This window comes from Amphiura filiformis, chromosome 8, assembly GCF_039555335.1.
Source record: "Amphiura filiformis chromosome 8, Afil_fr2py, whole genome shotgun sequence".
Lineage (NCBI taxonomy): Eukaryota > Metazoa > Echinodermata > Ophiuroidea > Amphilepidida > Amphiuridae > Amphiura > Amphiura filiformis.
This window is the reverse complement of record NC_092635.1, coordinates 46,253,764-46,276,209: the sequence shown is the minus strand read 5'-3', so window position 1 is coordinate 46,276,209 and position 22,446 is coordinate 46,253,764. Positions and strand designations below refer to the sequence as shown.

The 22,446-nt window shown below is 35.3% G+C and overlaps 1 protein-coding gene across 1 annotated transcript in view; it reads right to left on the bottom strand.

The window, feature by feature from the left end:
- LOC140159578 (plexin-A2-like) overlaps positions 1 to 22,446 on the bottom strand; it is a 348,956-nt gene that overhangs the window by 260,884 nt on the left and 65,626 nt on the right. The window contains 1 exon segment of the mRNA XM_072183069.1: positions 20,936 to 21,017. The gene's annotated coding sequence lies outside the window, so the exon portion shown is untranslated.

Genomic DNA, 22,446 nt, shown 5'->3' with positions numbered 1-22,446 from the left:
GAAATGTCAAATACTCTGCAATTCTTGCCGTATCTCCAAATAAAGAATACATTCAATAGCTGCCTTCAGTACTACTATAGTATTAAAGCCACAATATGTTGATTTGCTCCAAAACAATGCCCTTACTTTTTCCTTGAACTTCTACTTTTTGCATGATTGCAATGCCAAATGATGTACTATAATACCATGTGAAAGACTAAGCCTGAAGTACTTTAATTACAGTACAGTTAAAATTCTTATAACAAATCCAGATCTTCGGTTTTATTCCAAGTTCACCGTCTTGTGCATCATTGAATCAGTGACATATAAACACAGTACATATCGCTATTCATCGTACTTAAACGTCCCAGCAGCGTGAAGCTCCACTCAATAATGATACGATCGGCGAGCTTTGTAGGTGCTGACATGAAATAGCAATTTTCTTCGTTTTACCTCATTTGTTTGGCTCGAAATTAAAAGGAGACAATGTGATCAGTGAAAACCTACATTTAAATAGGAATCTATTCTTTATGCAAATCACATTATTGCTTTAAATAATTGAAGATCTGCCAATTTAAAGTTCAAAGTAGTCACAGCAGCTATATGGATACAACAGATTTTGCAATTCAACGCTTCAAATACACTGCAATCAACATTTTCTTTGCATACACATACAAACACACAAAATATTACCCACTCTGAAACTAAGTCAAGTTACTAATCAAAGCCTCACAAAAACGTTTTATTATTAACAAGTTCTTGTTGATCAGAAAATTAATGATCCTCAAAATTTCAACCAATCTGTTACCAAATCAATACATCAGTTGTTCAGTGTGTGATATTTGAGAATTAATCACAGATTACTGATGATTTGCATTATTCAATACACACACTCTAATATTCCACCAATTTATTGCATGAGTACATTTCTTGTCACATTAACAAATAGAAATCACTTGTTATGCAGCTTGTAGAAAATTGCTTTATTTCAAAACACACATCTATAGAGGCCCTGTATGTGGCATTGGATATGATATGGTGAAAGGCCAGTGAAATACCCGCCGGTTGCCGACCTAGTGTTTGGCATGCGAGGGGTCTCGGTTCGAATCCTGACCAAAACAAACAACTTTGTTCATTTTCTCTTTTCATTCCTTCCTTCTTTACCTTCCAAAAAGCACTTGTGGTAAAAGGCAGTGGCAGCGACAGGAAATTTTCTTCCGGTGGAGGGGTGGGGGGTGCGAAGTGAATTTCAGGGTGTGCAAAATTGCCGCAAAAAAAGTGGATTTTTTTCGTAATTTTGGGTGGTTACTGGGGGGGCAACAGTGGAGGAGGAGTTCCTCCACTCACCTCCACCAGTATACATAAACATATCCCCATACCCACACCCCTACCCACCAACAAACACACCCACTACACACAAACACAATATTGATTCATATATTGTAAAATCCCACCCACACACCCCCACCCAATACACATGATATTTCCAAACGGTTCATGTATGTACCAGTATACTGAAAATCCCTATGTACAGCTGAAAGAAATTCACATGAGCAGCTACAATTATTCGCTACACAAAATGCTGAATTGATCCTCATATTTGGGTAAAAACTAAATACAAGACAGAAAGACACAGAGATGCTCAATTTATTTGTCCAAGGCAATATGCACCACTTACATTAGATCCCCCATCTCACATATCAATGCAGGTCCTGTATTACGGAAACCCATCAAAAATTGATACACTAACTGAAATTTCAGTTGACAACATTAAAAATTGAAAATTCAATCAAAATTCTCTTATTTTTGAATGTGAATGGCTATGTTTAAAAAGAAAAATTAAAGGAGCAGTAAGTAATTTGATACAAAATAGAAAACATGTCGACTTGACTTTTTCCATACAGGATTGATCAATATTAATGCTTTGGGGAACATGAGAGCAAATCCAAAATTATGGACCAAAAAATGGAGATTCCTATCACATATACTACATTCCCCTCACTTTCCTCAGATTTCTTTATTTAAAATTTTGCATTCTCTTTTTCTTGGAATACATCTTACCCATTCCCTTTTGGCATAAATATTAATCAGTCCCTAACTTCCCCAAGATAGTAAAAAATGCAAATTGTGTCAACTACCTGTTCTTTGAAGATAAAAAACCAAAAACAGATGGTTCTAACATGTCTCATTTATGGGAAAAAATGGTACATCCAATTCAAGGGTTTCTATATTCACCATTATTATTATTATATTATTATTATAGGATTAGTTTACTATATAAGATTAGGATTAGGATTTTTAGAATTGTGATAATCAGATGAATAATTGTCAACCACACAGGTTGGGTGTTTCCAACACTACTGAATGTATGTTTCAAACACTATTATAGGCCTAGAGAGTTGAGATCCTTTATTAGCTGTAGCTTTAGGTCTTCAATATCCCAATATTTTCTGTTTGTTGGCTTGTTTCCATAACAGGTAATGTAAATGCTCAGAAAATGATTAACAGAAACTGATTAAAGGGTCTTTAAAAATGAGTATGTGCTTGGAAAGATGTACTTGTAGTTACTGAAGCTTGTTTACCCAAACTAAGATGTAGATGAAACAAATTACTAAATTACCGAATCAGTGGAAGAAACTCTGCTTGGAACCTACTTATCATAACTTTTCATGCCGACATAGCCACCTCTACTTTATTAACTTTTGAAACAAATTACTAATGTCTCTAAGAAATTACCATAGACCAGTTATCTGTTAAAGTTCAAATACTCCAGTGCTTGCCAAGAAATATCGCCAGGTTATGATATTAAAAATATTGAAAAGATCTAAACAGGGCTTTAAATAGTATGTTACCTGCTTCAAAGAAATGCCATGATGCGAAGTAGGTCAAAGAAGTCTTGTACAAGTGGCCCTTTAATGGAAGGGAAAGAAACGCAACTGCTATAAATGTGAAATATTTGCTTGCTAGCACAGAGAGTGTGAGTGAGTGAGTGAGTGAGCTGAGTGAGGAGATGGGCTTGATTTTTGTGTGGATGTTGCTCTATGTTTCTGTTATTGACTCTTGGACGCTTGAGACCTGTCAAATCCTCGCATATATTGACACTTGATAGTGAGACGTTTCGTGCTCGATATCTTCCTTACCTATACCCGTCACCCTTCGGCTGGTGATCACTCCGCATATTAGGTTTTAATGGATATGATAGCTGATGATAAATCTGTGTAAATAAAAAAGAACGTAATTATGCAAATCAATTACATCACTTTGGAGATGAAGATGGTGATGAGAACTCTTGATGGAGGTTGATGATTGAAAGAAGATTTTCAAAGAGTGAAAAAAATGCCATACAAGTATCTAATCTGTGGCTTCATTTAAAGTGATTTTGCAACCGTCCCCTCTGGACAACATCATCAAAAACATTCTGTGATTAACACCCATTCCTCCTACCTATCCATCTCAGTCAGGAAGCATATTATAGACATGAACTTCACAGTACGACAAACCGTGAGAAACATTCATTAAAACACAATTTAACAAGTAATGTTTACAAGGTACTCTGAGCACTACCTGCCAATCTAACATTGCCTCTGATTGGTCAATTACATGATATCTTCATTTTAATCACCAATCAGAATGGAGTTTTGCAAATAATTCATCCCAATTTTTTAGTATGGTGAAATTATTGTAACAATGTTGCTGATTGGTCCAATTGATAACAAAAACTTCTTTTTGACCAATAGGCAGGTAGTTCTCATGGGGTTAATTCAGGGTTGATTGAATGATCCTGAATGCTTTCTAAAAGATATATTTTTGATTATTTTACTTCAAGGTTGATTGAATCCTGAACTCCTTCTCTGAGGTATTTTTGATGATTTTACTTCAGATCATCAGAATGATCAGTGATGATGATGAGGAGGATGATGCTGGAGATGACAGGTTCGATGAGGATGAATATGAAGATGATGATGATGAACACACATGTCACTCATAATGATAAAATAAAAATGCATATATAATTATACCGATGATGATGAATATTGCATCCACCTGTCAATTTCCGCTGGTAAATATCATTAAAAAAATCTTCTCAATGTCAAGAGCGGTGCATCTCATAGAAACTACTCATGCAGAAACCAATGAAAAACCCACTTCCTGATCATCTTTCTAATTCAATCACATTAGAATGAGGCAATCACCAAAATGGGCTATTCCAGTAGAAATCCATACACCCTTATTGAAGACATGTCCTTAATCTCTCACACAAACCTTATTAGTGTATGTAATCCTAGAATTTAGAATTAAGTCTAAAATGTGTCAAATTTTATTAAAACTAAATATTATCTGAAGTCCAAATCAATATTGCCAAAGAAATGTTTTGGTAATAATTTTCCATGCTTTGCCAATTTTGGAGCCTAATTTTTTCTCAAATTGGCCCCTCTTACTGCTCTAGATCTGCCACTGACCCCCCGATATACCATTGCCTAACAATAGTACGGTAACCAAAATGGTAAGTTGAGTTTTATTCCTTCTATTTAAAACCAATCTGCTTGTTTTAAAGAAGAAAATTTTACCCAAACGGCTACATTTCAGCACATCACATCAATGCTTCCATTGGGCGCCCCAATCCTATTTTAAAGGAATTTTTATTTTTAAATTTGTAATTTTCTATTTTCTTGCAGAGACCTAGAAAAGAGTAATTCACACATTTTATTTTTGCAGTGGCTGTATCGAGTACGAAAAGGGTGAAAATTTATGTTCCAGGAAAATTTCCACTTTTACAGTCGATATTTGTCTCAGATATCACCATGGAATTAAAAACCTTCCTTTTTAAAGCAAATCAAGTCGAAATTCAGCTTAAACCCACTTGTTTATTTTGATGTTCACTTCAATATACAAACATTCACTTAGATACAAAGTCTTGTTCTAATAGCAAACAAATCACTAAGTCAGTCACTTATCCTATATTAAAACTCACTACGGTATTGTAATCTTTCTTTCTTGACGCAAATCACGTCTAAAACATGCCCAGTTTGACCACTAATGACCAACATTGAAACCGACTTAATTGTTTAAATGAAGGTCCATTTATCCATGGATTTATATCAGTCGCTGCCATGGGAGACCACTTAGAGATCCTGATTTTCCCCTTAATTAAATCAAATCAGAATGTGCTCTGTTGGATCAAAATTTAATCTTGGATGATTTGGAATGAATGAAAGTCCACTTATGCCAACAATGTTCACCTAAGAGACAGTTGGCAGCAACAGTCACTGGCTTTGAAACCCACTTAATCCCTACATTTTCCTTAATTAAATGAAGCCCAGATATGCTCAGTTAACTAAAATCCACTTTTCATCAAAAAAAGTACATTTTGGACACAAGCTCTTTATTGTGATACGCTATGAAGGCCGGGTATGGAGGTCTGTATCATCATAGACCCTTTTAGAAATCCCATATAGGGTCTGTAGTATCATGCAACATTAGCAATTCAGAATAGGTAACACCTATAATAAAAGGTCAAGACAAAAAGGGACTAGTTTCGTCAAAATATGTATGAATTTTTAGAAGTCCGCAACATGCACGTATGACCTTATGATGCAATTCAGAATAGGTAACACCTATAGTAAAAGGTCAAGTCAAAAAGCGACTAGTTTCGTCAAAATTTTTATAAAATTGTCTAGGTGTTCGCAACATGTATTCATTTAAGCTAAAACGTATCTCTTGATGTTCCATCTTTACCATTACATATATTAGCACTGTCAGGAAGCACATCCTTACTATGGATTACTCAAATTGAAATTTGTTCAAAGTTAAACATAATATAACAAAATCCAAAATAAATGCTGAATCTCTAAAAAAATCATCTTGCAAACTAGATAATGACAGTGAGTCGGTGCCATTGTTTCATATTAGCATTGCTTAGTAGCTCACACCTCCGTCGGGTGGACCCCAAGGTGTGTGCATACACTAGTTCACCTATTATCGCACCTTCCTCCCCAGCGACTCGCCGACAAGGTGACGGATGCAAGTTTAAGCATTCCGTGCAGGTACTGCATTCGTTACTAGCTTCATCATGTGACTTGCTTTCCGTTAACACCTTTCTTAGTCTGATTATCTTTTCATTTACGAGCACAAAAAACTGACATCTTCTTGAAAATTTCAACTCCGTTTCTCGCTCTATTCTTGGAAAAAAAATTAAAACATGCATGAGGAAAAATGAAATTGGACAAGGTGCACTGTGCATGTTGTAATTTGAAAGATTAATATCACATGAGAGATTACATTTTTTTACTTAAAATTTTTTGCGTGTGATGAAAAGAGGATGTACTGATCACAAGGACTGCTCAACTGTTGACACAAATGAATCCCGCATGGGTTGTTCCACATAACGATTCTCTCTACAACATATCAAACAAATCGGCTCTCACATCATTTCGAGTGACTGATGGCCTGGCATTTTCAGGTGTTTCCCCAAAAACGACATAAATGATACAAATCTAACACATACATGGGGAAGGGGGCAACGATACCCCCGGCAATGTGATACCGACTGACATGGATAGCAAGGTGATAGATTTTAAGCCATGGACTCGCTGTCAACCATACACAAGATACATGCTAAGATTAGTAATAAGAAAGACACATAGTTTAGTGTTGAAAGAAAAAGTTAGTCAATACCAGGATAACATTAATCGCAACTCAAATGTATGACGCATTGAGCAATTTAAGACAAGTCTTACAGGTTGATTTAGATATTTTCTTTTAATCTCACGCGAGTATAGTTCTACCCACACCTCCAGTCATCAAAAGTCTAATCAAATAAAACAGACACTTACATTCAAGGTGTGCTAATCCACATTTATGCTAATTGTTTTGGATCGAATAACATAGTTCACGAACCGCATTTTCACTTTTAAGTGGAAACCACTTAAAACATGAGAATGTAAGGTAAAAAAAAATTACGGAATTGCTAAATTTCTATGCCGGGGCGTACATCTATCAAATCATCATCAAAACAGATCCCCAAAGTTTAAAAACACACCGGGTTGGGTATTGTTCTTCCAACATTGCGTCTATTCAGTTGATTGCTAATAGCCCGACATCCTGATGATTCACTCTATGAATGGTATCACCGACCTATCAATATTCCTTCCCTCCTCTTCATCATGATGTAATCCCTCCTGGTGTAAGTGTACAAAAGAGGATATTTTTGTACCTGGAGGAGCCAAAGATTCACAATTGATTCACATCATGAAACTCTAATGTGGTATCAGATGGTCCTCAAATAGACTCCATGTTTATATACCACATGCGCACGCTGACCCTTGGGCGCATCTCGCCGCCGGCAATACAGCATTCTAATTGGTTGACTGGGTGCTAAGTCTGCGAGCTGAGCTCCGCATCGTCCCATTTATTCCCCGTCCTTGACGCTACCACCAACAAGTTGACTCATGTACGAGGGTTTTTCTATATTTCTGTTATGGACAAAACAAATAATCATCGCCCATCTTAATACATGAATTGTTATCGTAATGACAACCACTTGAAAACAAATTGCAAGACTTCAGAATCGGACAACAAAGCCCTGTGTCTCTTTCCACCATAGCCCCGATGTGCTGGTCTCAAAAAGTAAACAATTGATAGGACATGACAGGAATACTATATATGGCCTATATTACATCTCTCTACAATAATGCTACCGGTTCTGATCAAATCAAACGATTGTCTGCCATCAATGTGCCTGCAGGTTCATCCTACAGAAAAAGGGGTTAAAAGCATGTACATATACCACTGGTACAAAAATGTAGAGCGAAGAAAAATCAATTACGGCTCGCTTTTGGTTGGAAGAAGGAGAAGAGAAAAAAAAGGTGGTCTGTCTGTCTTGTGTGTGTAGTATTATATCAGAGTATTGATCGTTACTATTGATGTGATATGTGATATCATCTGGGGTAGTCATGTTTATTATATTTTTGAACTTGAGGCAATTTACCTGTTCATTTTGCCCAGTCATATCTTAAGGGTGGGTGGGAAGGTGGGTGTGTTCACTGAATGAACTGCTCTACATGTATACAAACTTCATTGTTGTGGCACATATTTCAAGTTATATTTATGCCAGTGTGGTTTAATGCAATTTGCAACGGTAAGATTTTGCCCAATTTTATCTTGATTTGCAAAATTATAGTGCTTCTAGGAGAATCATTCCTGGTAAGAACCCACCAGGGAACCTAACAAAGAGCTATGAACCCGTACCCATTGTCTTGCAAAATTCTTGCCTCCCCCTCCTACACTTAAGCCACCAATGCTTTACAATGAACATACCAACAGTTTTGCTAAGTGCTTCATCAGTGTGGTCCTACCACTTTACTCTTTGATAGAAGAAGAGGTCTGCATGTCTACCAATCAGTATAGCCACTGTAAGAACCCTAACCACAACTCGCCAAAGGCTTAATAACCTTTCAAACTCACTGTATGTACAGTTCAGATATCATCACACCACTCAGGGAGTGACAGCTAAAGCTTCAGAAGAGCTGCTCTCTATCTACCAATGTGGCAATGTGGAGATACTAACGAGATCACCGGATGACGCCTGCCCGATAAACAGTAAACAAAACACAGTCACACCACATCTAACCGCAGTTGGATGAAAGCTTCCTAACCTTTCAAACTTCATTAAGGCATATTTCAAATTGCATCAATCCTGCCAAAATGACTGACAACACATCTGAAAGCTTCCACTTCAAGGTACACATAGGTTGTGGGCTCAAGGAAAATAGCCCAAAAATGTTCACACAAAAGTCTTCATGAAAAACATTTGACAAAAAGTACATAGGAAGGCTACATTTCATGGAATCAAAAAGGCATTTTGGGCCAAAAGTGTTGTGCTACCCATACCAACTCATCACCATAAGATGATGCTCCTCTACTGGTAAACCACAAAATATTACCTATTAAACCCAATTTAAATGCAGTTCAAACCACATCACCCCATGCAATGATTGAACTAAAGTGTTCAAATTAAAAACTGGTGTAGGTGTAGGGCTACCAATTTGCAATAATGAGGTAAAAACAGTATGTTTTAACTTTTTTGTAGCTCAGCCTCATTCGAATCCTGGCAGTGTTGTAATCTGAAAATTAAGTTAACTTCTTCTGGATATTAAAAGAATGTTACTGCTAAGAGTCCTGTTGTACCCCATACGAAAATATGGGAGCTGATCAAGTACTGGCAAAAAATCCTGGCTGTGAAGGTTTATTGCGGTAGTGTCTTGGGTGTGTGCTTTTATTGTTTGTTTGTTTGTTTGTTTGCTTTATTTCTTCTTTAACCTGGGTTACTAATTCTGTGGATAATACAAGTAATCCTCTGTTCATAAATGAGGTCATGAGTAGTTCATTAAAAAGTTATGGAATGGTTGGGCCACACTAGTCAGCCACAATTTGTAAACTGTACATGCCTTTTGGGGTTTGCTAAGGCCCACTAAAATCATTAAGGTTTTAGAAAATAAAAGTAGACCTAACACCAAACTAAAGCCTAACTTTATCTTTCAAATCCAAACAGAAGACAGCGTAAACCACACTGGTTATCCCTGTCATCCAGCAAGTGACTCAAATACCACAGTAGTCATAATAATATCTCATAATCAGGCTGGCTTTTTCACATATTGCAGAGTATATAAATGTATCAATAGTGACTAATTAATTCAACTAATTGGCCACTGTCTGTTTACATTGAGATTGTTTCTATTGCATATAGATTGTAGTATTTACTTTCATATTTAGCTATGCTTCCTTTTTCCACACATCTTAATTGCGATGCGATTACGCAAAACAAATCATTTGTTAAGTAAAATCTAAATTAATTTTTCAATTTTGTTTATAGATGCCATTTTCTGTGCTTCGTTTTGATGAAAAGTCCATCACCATTGGACTTACTGTGTCACAGATAAGGTCATTTTTGTGTTGCTCAGAACAAGAAAATATAAAAGAAGTTGAATAATATTATTGGCTATATCTCAAAAGCAATATTAGTGACAAACAACACATTTAGTTTGATCATATCACAAATATGCAACTTCTACTCTTAGGTCCTCACAAAGTCTGTTTCTTCCTGTTTTGTTACGTATACATGCAACATGTGGATTTTCACAGCTACAAGCTTTATTTGTGCAAAAATGTTCATAGTATGTCCACTAATTATTTAATTTCTATCAAAAAGCTATGGTAAAACCATAGAAGTAGAACATGTTAAGACTGACATAAATGCTCTGTGTGCTAGCCATGGGCTTCAACATAAAGAGTCAAGACAAGTTTTCTCAAAAGAACCACTAAACCAATACTGGGCTTGTTTGTACTCATTTTAATACATTTTTCATGCTGATACCACAAATATGGTCATGAAAATTTACAATTCTGACATTTTTGAATTTAAAAAAAATTGAAACTTGTCGTCTGCAGTTGACACCCACGTGGGGAGAGTTCAAAATAATGAAAGAAAAAAAGACTGATCAAAACCTGTGTGATTTGATCTGGATGCTGCAAAATTATCACTGCTGCATTTAACAGTCAAAAGTAACAAAAGAGATTTCACTTTTCTCATGATATGACTTGTCCAGCCATCCATCCATCAACTGATTTACCACCAATGTCACAACAATAATGACCATACACAACAGTAAACAAGCAAACAAACAAATAAACAAAGGGTCCAGTGCGCACTGACCTAATTTCACAACTTGGTGGACAGACAAGAAACAGGGTTACCAAACCCTCAATTTAGAAGCCCAATTGGGTGACATTTGGAGATTTCCCCCATGATTTGTTACCTTATTCTGTCCCTTAGAAATCAATGGTTAACAAACAAATAGGCTACTTTTTTCACTAGCCCCAGTGATTTTTGATGATTTCTTGTCCCATATAAACCAATATAGTTGGGTGACTTTTTAGCAATTTAACCCGCAATTTGGGCTGAAATTCATTGGCAACTCTGACAGGAAATCAAGCACATCAGTAAAGCATGCACAGAAATATAACTTGATCCAGTGGATAGCCTTACAAGTTTTGAATCATTGATCAGCTTGGCAAGGAAACGGAGGATCCACTTACCGACTCAGGTGTGGCTTAGCCAAGTAATACAAGCTGGTAGAACTGATGAATGATGATGACCGTCTAATTTGTCCCTTTCACTATACCAGATACACCGATATCGTAATACACATGAATGCATGGTTGATATGGCAATGGGTCATGACATTTCATGTGAGTTTGTAATGCAAATCCATCTATTGCACTAATTTTAAACAATTCTGGGACAAAAATCCCATCTATATGCACTTTCACAGTTTTTGACAATGGGGCATTTGTGGGAATGTGAATTTCAAAGGGGGCAAATTACAAATGTTGTACACAATTGCTGCAAAAAGTGGAAATTTTCATAATTTTAGGTTTTTGGGGATATGGGGATCATTGTCTATCAATTGGTAGATATTTGTAGATGTAAGGCAAATTTATATGTTTCAAAACAACACTTGTAATTGTATTGAAAATTGGGAATCATGCCATATTAGGATATATGCAAAAACACTGAGGCTAACACTAGACCCTAACCCTATAATCCTATCCCTCATCTTAGCATTGATCTTAAACAAACCCTATTCTAAACATCACTCTAACCCTAAAATATACCAATTAACAAACAATCATTTAAACATTGAAAAATTGATGACATCAAGCACAAACTGAAAATTGATCACCAAGATTGACTGTACTTCAAAATATCACCACAACTAACAAGGTTTTGTTGTTTTCTATTATTCATATCTCAAACAAATAATTAAATTGTAATGCCAGTTTCATCAATATCTAGTGTCTAGTCCACTATGTAAATAAAACATAGTCAATTCAAGTCTAAAATTTTACTAATTACGATATCCATATACCTGGAAAGCATTTTTATTTCTTCAAAAATATTTCTAATCCACAATTTCCACTGTATTTTGTTATTTGACAGTCAATAATCTGCCGTGAGTTGACAAGAGTTCCGAATTTTTTCCCGGCTGATGTATATCCGACTCATTTTCCTAAATGGCATCACAAGCTGCACTAAAAGTAACCAAGCTCTCACTATTATTTTTTGTAAATATTTTATACTACTTTCAAATTACAATTACATTCCCTATTACCTGCCATTCGTTTACCTTTATTGTCTCATTAAAATGGACCATTGTAACAAGTCACCAGAATATATAGAAAGCTAAATTGCTCAATGCTAATTCAAATCCACTCATTATCTAAACAGCATACCAAAACGAGTTCATATTAAACGCCTGGATTGTCCCATTGTTTCCGAGTCAACTTTCAATATTGTTTCAATACCAACAAGTACACAAAAGAAACGAAGGTCTCCCAGTGGCAATAGACAGCTCAAGCTATTCAATTCAAATACTACTTGTTTCCAGTTAACAAGGCAATTGCTTAATGAACCTGATGAAGTGTGTTATTTTTGGTCATTGAGGAATTTACTGCACATGAACTGGGTGTGCCCTATAGCGTAGCTTCCAGAGGACGGAACGACAAATGTTAGTTTTGGGATGCAATGCAAATTTACTGGCTTGTTTATCCATTTGGTTAACCAATAAAAATGAATACATTTCACAATAGATCATAAAATCTCTGATTTCACTCACAAAAACCTGAAACAAATTCAGGTTTTTGTTGGCAAATCCATATCTTGATTTCAAAATGTTGTTTGGTTTTCAGAATGATTTAAAATTCAACACAACTTGTTTATTTCGCTTTCGCTTTCCAGCAGTGTTTTTGACGATCATCAGCCGATGTTGTTAGCACTGATAAGATGTTTCTTGGAAACAGCTAAAGAACAAGGTGATCCATCTAGATTTTGTTTTGTTTTGTTTTGCTTAATAATCCATACTTGTTATTCAATTTGTTGACAACCCATGACAATATGTGGTTATTGCTGTTAGTTTCTGTTGGCAATCCATGTACTATTCAGCTCTGAATACTAAACTTGATAACATGGGGAAACCCATTATTATAGCCCATTTTGCTTTGTTTTTTCCTGAAAGTATCTTCTTTTTTCACTTTAGTGATATATTCATTTTCACAGGGATTTTTCCCAAATTTTTTCATGAGGATGGGGATGGTACCATTTCAGGGGATGTAGCAGATCATATGGTTGGACAGTAACAACAATTCTGGTGATGCCATAACTGCTCCACAGACCACAATTTTGACACTGAATTTAAGGTACAATTGCACCATAGCATTTGCTCAGAGATCTTTAAAACAAATCTGTGATTAATAAATTTTCTGTGACTGGGGAGAACAAGGTAAATTGGGGATTGGCATCCATGGGGAGGGGTTAGCAAACAGTTCTCCAGATGGGGCGAGGATGGGGGGGGGGGCCACACTTATCATACTTGGCATCAGAGTTCTCAAATCATTACATGGTCGAGTCAAGTCATTTCAAGCAATAGCTTGAGTCAAGTCATGTCAAGTCAAATGACTCGAGTCACTGTACAATCTCTATGGGGCAAATTTCAAGATCCGAGTCGAGTCATTTCATTTTTGAAAATTTGAGTCTCAAGTCATGATTCATTTCAGTCTGCTTGGCATCAAACGCACAACATTTAAGGTATGCTGTGGACATTTCCTGGGCCAACATGGGTCATTTTCCTGTATTGAATGTGTCCATTCATCCTCACATGATAGCAACTGAAACTTGCTGCCTCACTTGTTTGCTATCTGTTCATCTATCATATCATGTTCATCACTCCTGCGTTGAACTTGTGACTAATTAAGGATGAAACTAAAACTTTTTAAGGTGCAAATGTTCACATGTTTTTTCACGGACTTTGAACTGTTTGCTTCCTTAAATAAATCTATACACAGAAGGCGTATATTCACATTATAATATTCTTTAGCTGTAGCTGCTGAAAATGGGAGACGGTAAAATATAGTGTAATTTTTTTTCTTTCATAACATCATATTATTGTCTCAGGTGACACCCCAAGTGGTTATTGCCCTTAACAAGAAAAATTTAATTATTATGCTTACCAAATTTATATCAACCAGCATTTTTTTCAGTCAAAATTAGGTCATGTGTATTAAGTCCTACTTTCCTCAATGATTATAAATTTACAACATTTAATCCGCATCTGCAGATGTTTCGTCGTTGTGCAACAATTTGCTCGGTTAATTCCTAATTCCGCAATCTGGCTTTTTGAACAAAAACTTTAAAAAGCACAATTACCTCCTGTGCTACCTGAAAGACACCAACTTAACCCTCACTCTTTAATAGCTTGGTTAGTCAATAGATAGGAAGTTAGCAACATATGATATGTAGGCCAACTTTCCTGGGCCAAACAGATGTTTTTACATTCCATTACTCATATTCCCAAAATTAGCTTTTCCTTTTCCTTGAGACATGTCATTTACCTTTTATGTGTCAAGATAAAGGAAATCCAGAAGAATATCTTTGACGTAGGATTAACCAAACTTACTAATTCTTTAATCCCATTGTCGTGATTGAAAGAATTTTCTCATTGAATTGAACTTAGAATCTCAAATATATGACAATCTCTAGGACACAGTTCCGTAACCCTAATGCATCTACACTCATAGAATGACCTTTACACACACTAGGATCTCAAACATGACAATCTTTAGGACACAGTTCCATAACCCTAATGCATCTACACTCATAGAATGACCTTTACACACACTAGGATCTCAAACATGACAATCTTTAGGACACAGTTCCTTAACCCCAATATGCTTTTACACTCATAAAATGACCTTTACACACACTGGGATCTCAAACATGGCAATCTGTTACATTCATCGAATGAACTTTGGATGTGTTGGGTACTAAAACTCATGCTTTAGGCCTGTGCATGTTAAATGGAGGCTTATACTGTGAACTATGCCACTGGGAATGAGGTAAGGGTCAGACTTTTGTGCAATTTATGAGGGCAAAAAACCCATGGCACTGTGTGTTGTTTTATTTGATTTAATTAATTAGTTCTTTAATTAACAATATTGGATTTTGAACCTGAAACTGAGTATTCATACAATTTTCACCCAATTCTAAGCTTACCTTTTTCTAAAAAATGCAATGGAGAACAAAAAATGCAAGTCTGAAAATGAAGTTTTCGGCAAAAATAATGTGATCCCGTAAATGTCCATAGTCCTGGATGACAGCTAGCTATACCTACAAGTGTTTTATGCAGATATTGGTTGGTTTTAATTCGATGATATTCCTGGTCATACATCTTGATTCATTATTCAAAATACCCTCATTTGGTGGTGTTATTTGGTGTAATTGGGCTCAAAAGGTGTGCAAATTTGATAACTCATTGAAAAGGTTGAATGAGACCAAGAATGTTTGGTGGTTCTTCCATTCTTCATGATAACATTCATTGAGCTGGCAGTAAACTATCAACAATGTACATTTGGATTGCTTTGTATTTACTAACATCTGAAATAATGAGCCACCTGAACCAATTATAGTTTTTCTCATTTAGTAAAAATTCATCTTTATCCTCCCATAGAAACTTAGATCACAGATTACAATATAAACTGGAAATCAGGAAGGTGATTTTCATATAACTGTTCTTATACATACACTTATGTCTAGCACAATAAATGCTACAAAAGTGAACATGTGAATAACTATTATATTCTCCAATCTCAATTATTCATAATATTTTCCTACCAGTTACATGTCAAATCACAACAATATAATATGCAAACATTTACCTGTAAGGATGTACAAAACCTGTGTTTTCTTCCAAACACAGCCTAATTCATATCAACTATTTGTCAGATAAGTGTGAACTGATACAACACCTCAATTACAACACAAATTTGCATTTGTAACTGGTGAAGATGTGTGCTGTATGGTGAATTGCAGGCTCGGTTTGATATTTTATAAATGTCAAATGCAATAATTGGGGAAATTCAGATTTCTGTCACTTAAGGGATGGGGTATGAACGTTTGGACAGTATTTACATCAGACATATCGAATTGCATTCTGAATACGAAGAATGTCCTTGTGATATCAAATAATTCGCAATGTAATACACATTTTATGGCAAATTATTAAAAATTGATATTTTTGATATTTAGCAGTACTCGAAGTAAACTTTATAAATCTGATGATTTATACTTAAAGTGTATGTAGGTGGGATGAAAAGCCGACAATCAATTGGAAATTTTGACCTTTCTTATTGAACATATGGATTTTTTTCCCCAAAACACCAAAATAAATTAGGTCTTTTTGGGGGAAAAAATCCATATCTTCAATATGAAAGGTCAAAATTTTCAATTGATCGTCTGCTTTTTCCCCCAGCTACATACACTTTAAAAATATATCATTAGATTTATAAAATTTACTTTGAGGATTGTTATATATCAAAAATGTGAAAAATATCAAATTTTAATAATTTGTTATAACATTTGTATTATATCGTGAATTTCAAAAAATGAAAATTATTTGATATCAGAAAGACATGCTTTGTATTCAGAATGCAATTCGATATGTCTGATGTGCTCTTATGTCCACAAAAAATATTGTCGAAACGCTCAAAACGCTCATTCCAGATTCCTTAAATATCTGGTTATTTCAAAATGATGGTAGCAGTCACTAGCCAAGTGCGCATCAGTATGTTTTAAATCAAATCTTTCACTCAAGCTCCACTTATGGAAAGCATGGCTCAGTCGATAGAATTCTCACTTCTGGTGTATGAGGTCCTGGGTTCAATTCCCAGCAGTGGAACACTTGCTGTGACATTGACCTGAAAAAATAAACAGGCTAAGTTCAATACCCTCTATTCAACAAGTATAATGCAAAATTTGACCCCAAATTATGGAGTATGGGTTTTTGTACCCAAAACACTCAAGGGTCATTCTGTGCATGTGGAAGCCCATTTGGGTTAAAGAACTGTGTACTGACAGTTGAGCATGTTTGTGATCCTAGCGTCTATTTTAACTGTTGGTTACTAGCATTTTGAGACTATTTTTTGCTCCTACTCACTAATAGCAAATCACAGCGTAACATTCATTGTCGTTTCTTATTTACACAAATCATATCATCATCACCTTGAACGATCATCTTCAATTGAAGAGGAGCACAAACAAGGTATCAAGTAATATAAGGCATTTAACAAAAATTTTAAGTTAATGCACCCACGATTTATCAATATTCTTCCAATCCAGCGGCATCATATGTCATAACTAGTTACCTTAATGGGTTTCTCACACTGGTATCTACTCCAGAAAACCAGACTATTTACACTGGTAAACTGTTTGTCTGTAGCTCTCCTTTGACAATCACGTTTTTATGAACTTCTTGTTCACAGAACTCAATTTTTACGACTTCCTGAACATCAATATAAATTGTCCTTTTTCGCCTTGAATTTAGATTAAAGGCGTATGAAATTGATCCATAAAGTAGGAAATTTTCGCAATTGTGATTGTTATAAATATAGTTACTGACATTAACACTTGTGGACATAAATGACACTTCTTCCATGATGGTAAACAACAGAAGGTAGAATGATAGAATGCAATATTGTTTCGTTTATTTTTAAATAAGCATTTGTAATTTTCAAACATAAAATAAAATCTTTCACAGTTTTGTTCTTTTGCGTCAACATATTCTTACCAGGGTTTCCTGATTTTGCCGCAAGTGGAAAAAATTGTGGTTTTAACCACTTTTTTCCCACTTGGCAAAAACACCTTTTTCGCTATTTTGACGGCAAAAACAGGGTTTTTTTCGTGGCAAAAACAGAACCCTGATACTTACATCACATTGCAGCTCTTGCATCAATCAGATTTCTAAAACAAAACATGTACAACTTGGGAATAAACTGAATCTTCTTGTAACTTCTCCAAGATCTATATGATGCGAGTAACATAATAGCACTGAACTTCATTTTGTTCACAGCGATATTTTGTTTAAATCTTGTGAAGCACAAAGTTTAAGTGACATAGAGCTTTTTGCAAATTCAGAAAGACACTAACATTTTTACAGCTTGAAATACTTGTGAAATTGAAAAATAAAATATTTGCCTGCATAACATTATTCCTTTTCTTACCACTTACGAAAGACCCGCAAGCTTGATGCACACAAAATTATTTGTGCTTTAAAATACTGCGAAAGTGGTAATTTTCATAAAATAATTTTTTTGTGATGCAAAATTTTTGTTTGCTTATTTTACTTTTTCACATAAAATACTTTACTAAAGATGTTCTAAGAACAACTTTGCATTACAAAAACATAAAAACATGTTTTTGAGGCAACTACGAAAAGTGTGAATTATGCGAAAATTAAGAGAGCGCGATATAATTCCTATACTGACGCAGTTGCCAAAACAAATCCACATTGAAGTCGTTTAAGAAAATCTTGACATAAAATATCAACCTGCTAATACCAGCAGGTGCTAAAATGTGCTAAGTACAAAATAAGAAACTATTGATCTAAATGTTCACAAAGCTACATTGGGATTGCCTTAAACTTTACTATTGTTTCTGTAATTGCCTTGTTTTTATACAGGGGATTTCCCTCTTTAAACAGCAACAATTGTGTAACAGGTGCGCAGAAGATCGTAGGTAAAACCTGGAAAAAAATAAGGACCAAGGAATTGATTTAATTAAGCTTGATAGTGGCGGTGAGGTGGAAAAATTCACACTTTGTGGAAAAAAACTAAATTTCCTGTGCTATGGAATTAAGCAGATGAACATCCAACAAAAACCTAATTTTGTATCTTTTTTGCACATTTGATACAACCATTAGGCCTAATTGCTATTTCTTATTCTTGTGTGTGATTTAAAATTAACAGTCCCTAGATGCAAATATATATGAGTAAGTTAAAATAGAAACGTATTAAAGCACACAGATAGCTAAAAAGCGATAGAAAATGATTAAAGTTGTACCTTTTCAAATGGATTATCGTAAAGAACATTCAGCAAAATACTGACAAATCATGACACATTTCTGTCATACTCCTGATATATATATACCCTTTTTGTTCATCACTTTTATCAATTTTTTACTAATATCATTTGACATGTGTTCTTACATTGGTTTGACCACACATTGATCGTAAACAGTACTTTACCCACCGTCTTACTTCGATTTGGTCGGTTTGCGCCACTCAACTCAATCCAACACATTACGACTGACTATATAGCACAGCTTATTTCATTAGATTAAATAATAATAATAATCATCATCATGATCGCCAGCAAAAGCAAAGTCAGCTTTAGGGCTTACGGCACTTGAGATTATGTACTACTACCTACTGTTGAAAAGCATCCTAAGTGAGGACAATAGTATAATGCTAGCCTAGCTGATGGATATAACGGCATTCTCCAACATGCATGTATTTTATCCATAGCGATATAAGACTGATATAGGACACAATACACGCACCTGCCTGTGTGTAAGTCATACTGACCGAGAGGATCAATAGAACATTATTACTTAATATTCCCGCATTGGACAATGTCATCATTCCGTGAGCCCTGACTCAAAACAAAGATCCCACCGCACTGATGCACTCTCGTTATAGTACAACTAAATCCAATATTTTTCTTAACATATTTCTTCTTTTTTTCATATATTTGTGCAATAATACTTTACATGTGTGGGTTCTCTCCACACAATGGAAGAATGAGATGTTTGAGGGCATCCTAGGAGCAACTTCACCCTAGGTATGTACATCTTTGCGGTATCCTCCGAGCAAACTCACCTTAGGTTAGGTACATCTTTGAATTGATGTTTTCAGGGTAACATACATTCCACACGTTTCTATACAACAATATTAAAACTTTGCTTACAGTATTCTTGGAGATACGGTTTTCAGAATGGATGCACTTTGTTCACTTTCAAATCATCCGTCGTCAACTTCAGCATCGGGAAATCTCTTTTTCATAGTCAAAGCAACTGAATACATTGATCAGCAAATGGGTTTTTTTTAAATCCAGTAAGTGTTCCACTGACATTTTGGCCAGAGTATTTGGTCCATAAACAAGTGATTTTCGCACACAAAGTAAGTATAGTCTTGAGTCAATATAAAAACAATGTCCAAGTTGATTTTAGTCGCCCACAAATGCACTCCACTGGAAGGAGTGACTAATGGTAGCAATACTTTGTTATTGACCACACAGTGAAAAGCTGCATATAACAAAACAAGATTCCTTAGCTTTGATGGCCTTCATGATTCACTAGATAGAAGTTCCAAGGGCAAGATGAGAGAAGAGAGAGAGAGGATTCCGGTACTAAAAATAGCATCATCATCTTTGCCAATAAGAGATGATGATGTTCTTTTTGCGTATCACTGCACATTGTAAACAGACCACATGGATTTAACGGAAATCAGCCAATCAAAGGTCCTTTTCAAATCAACACAATTGTTCCATGATTCATTGTAAAATGCAGACCTCTCTCAAAGATGACAACATGCCAAGTTCCTGTTTCAACTATCCCTTCATCATGTACACAACAGCATTGATAATATTGCGATGCACAGCCGTACTAAAAAAGTGCTACCACCAAATGATACCAGCAAACTATGATTGATACCAATAGAGAGCCTATCACATCCTCATCCCCCATCTGCCAGATGAGACTACAACTGTCTGGTCTGCTTCTCATATATCTAATATTGGGAAATGCCTTATTGGTAAATGGCATGATTCATGGATGTTTCCTTCTAGACAGCCGTGGATCAATACTATACCAGTCTTTTAATTACTACCAATGTGCAAAAGCTGAGCTATTACTATTTGATAGGAATTATTATGTGTTGTTGGTGGTAGCAGCCAGCTGGGATGCCAGTTGGCTCGCTGAATTGAAAATTTAAGTTTGACCTGCATCAATCTTCATTTTAATATGAACAGGCAACAACAGAGCATTTAAAGCAATAAATAAATGAATCTTACCTTGTGTTAATTCTTGTTGACCACTCTGTTAATTTTTGTTGACCACTACTGCACACTTGCACACTGTAGGTCAGTCATGTATCTGAAAATCGAGCAAAAATATAAACAAAATCCTGCATGAAAATGTGATGATTTTGATGATAATATTTTAATGATATTGGAGCATGGAATAATTGTTTTGTAATTAATTTCTTCTTCTGTCAATCATTGCATTATACTTGACCTTGACTCTCAGGTGGTATAGGACACGCATCATGTGATGTACCATCAGAGCCTATGGATGTATGAGGCTAGCGAAATTACACAGCTGAAAGCCCATTCAAAATAGATAGTTATCAATAACCAATTAAAAATAACATTCTGCAGAGTATAACCCAATGGCGTAATCAAAAATGGTGATATCGCATCCTCACCCCCCCCTCCCCACTCTAACATACTTGGACCAAAATAACCATAACCACACATGCCACATATTATTTTCAGCTAAAAATGCCTCTTCTCCCACAAATAACATTGCACACAACTAGCCCCGTTAGCAAACCACAGACCTGGAACAGGGTCTTTATTTAAAATTAAAAAAAGGAAAAAAGCTGAAAATGCTTTAAAAAAGCTGAAAAACTGTGTAAAATTGGGGTAAAATGGTTAAATTGGGCTGAAAAAAAAAAAAGAAAATGCATGAATTTCAGGAATAAAAAAAGAAGAAATGGGCTGAAAAGAGGAAAAGTTTCCAGTCTGAAACCACAATGCCTAGTTTTGAATTGCTATTTACTTATTTGTTTATTTATTTATTTTTTATTCACTTCCATATTTTATATGGAATAGTAAATTGAATTTTTCTTAAATTTCTCATATTCTACATTCATTTTGTCTGGTATGGTTACAATATGACCACAAATATCAGTCTACCGCAGATACGCTTATATCATATTCATGATATCGATCTTATTACCTTTTGCAAACATGCACAGGTCTGTGATTTTGCACAAATTTTATATCTCATCACTTCCAAGTATCAAAGATACCACATTTGCAAATTCAGCAAAAAAAACCATTTTAATCATATTTTCATTATCCATCTGGTGTGCACTTTCCAGTTATCGCCCATTTCACTACGTACAAGACAAACTGGCAATCAACTTTGCTATTCATTTCAATAATTTTCCAATAAAATCACAATTTTACTTCATTAAACTAATACACAAACCAAAATTGTGAATTCAGCAGATATCCTCATTGAATAAATTCTCACTTTCATCTCAAATATGTTTTATTATGCTTCATAGATTGTCTACAGTAGATACAGTAGTATACGCCGTTATTTTTGCGCACAGAATTTTTCGCGATTTTGAGCTTTTTGGAAATTGTGCTAATTGTTTATTTCACAGAATTTATGTCAAGTACAATGCAACTTTATATAAAAAATATATTTTCGTATGGTGTTATTTTCACGTCTGCAGGTCTACTCACGACACTTGTGAAAATATAACCCTCACGAAAATAACAGCGTTTAC